General features: G+C 41.5%; 1 pseudogene; it reads right to left on the reverse strand.

Moving 5' to 3' along the window:
- Positions 1-759: 759 nt before the first annotated feature.
- On the reverse strand, positions 760-1,117 carry LOC102821030 (annotated as a pseudogene).
- Positions 1,118-1,519: the final 402 nt, after the last annotated feature.

Genomic DNA, 1,519 nt, shown 5'->3' on the forward strand with positions numbered 1-1,519 from the left:
AACCACCGACCTTGAGTTCAAATGGCTTTGCAGTCTGGCGCATTAACCCACAATGCCACACCAGTACTCCCGAGGTATGAACTATAGGATTTGGTAATTTTTTTTTTTTTTAAGTTTTTATTGTGAACTAAGTGAAAGGAGCTCTGGTAGTGTGGTGGTTACGAATCGGGCTGTGAACCTCAAGGTCAGCAGTTCGAAACTACCAGCTGTTCCGCAGGAGAAAGCTGAGGCTTTCTGCTCCCATAAAGATTTACAGCCTTGGAAACCCTGTTGTTATGAGTCGGAACCTACTCCATCGCACATCACCACCACCAAGTGAAAGTTTACAGAGCAGATCATTAGTTTAACATTCAACAAATCATATACTTTGTTTTATTACAATGATTATAATCCCCTCCATGTACCATCAATTAACAATGTTTCTCTATATTCATTTTAGCTCTTTTTTTTTTTTTTTTTAAACAATCAGACATATGTAATTATTTACACCACCAAAGGACACATTCTGCAAGTCTGTCTCCTGGCTGCCAGCTCTCAGATCTTCTCTTCCCATGAATCTAGAGTCCTCAGCTGCAACCTCTCTCCATGCCCATATCTCTGCCTCTGCCTCTGGCGTTGCTGCTTCTCTGGATAAGGTCCCACATTCCACTTGTGCTCTTCTTCCTTCATGGTCCTAGGATCCTCTGTTTCTGGACTGTAACATTAACTACTCTCCTGGTAGGTTTTTTTTGTTTTTTGTTTTTTCAGATTCATAAACTGTTAGTTTTCATCCACATTGACTGTCTGTAGTTTTTTGAAAAGAGGTCACCATTGTCCAGAGCTTATTGGTGAATCTTCATCCTCATTACATTTTCTGGACAACTGCACCTGGATACAGTAAGGGACATTCCTGATTCCTTTGGCCCTGACAGCTTTGTTGAGTGTCAGTGCGCACCTCTGGTGTTCCCATCTCCTTCATGCCAAATTTCCGAATCTCCTTGAGTGCTCGATGGGCATACTTCTTGAAGTCTACTTCATGGATGTGCTTGTGAATGTTGATGGTGTACTCTCTGGTCACCACTTCATTGATAGCAGAACGGCTCTTCTTTTTCTCGCCACCCTTCTTTGCGGGAGCCATAGCGATGGGACCAGGTTGGAAAGGAAGAGCACAAAGGATTGTGGGAAAAGCGATTTCCCCGTTTTTGTTACAAAACTTCTACCTTTACAATTGTGACAGTCACAATTAGTCATTACAATAATTACTCACTAATGAATCATAAGAATCTTGTTCCTATTTCTTTTTATCAGATCCATCTAGACAAGATGAAAACTGTTCAGTGAGGACTTGATCTTCCTAGTCACACTCTTAAACTAAACCCACTCTTGAAACCTTGTAAGTTAGTCACTGCGTACCTTTATTGCCCCCTCATTTTAGGTAGCCAATGTCTAAGTTGCCCATCTGTATCTACCCTGTATACATAGGGGATAGCATTGATACTTGCTTTGAAGACGCCTTCCCTCTCAGTTGGTATTTAAAGCT

The sequence above is a fragment of the Chrysochloris asiatica genome, unplaced genomic scaffold (assembly GCF_000296735.1).
Source record: "Chrysochloris asiatica unplaced genomic scaffold, ChrAsi1.0 scaffold00067, whole genome shotgun sequence".
In the NCBI taxonomy this organism is placed as follows: domain Eukaryota; kingdom Metazoa; phylum Chordata; class Mammalia; order Afrosoricida; family Chrysochloridae; genus Chrysochloris; species Chrysochloris asiatica.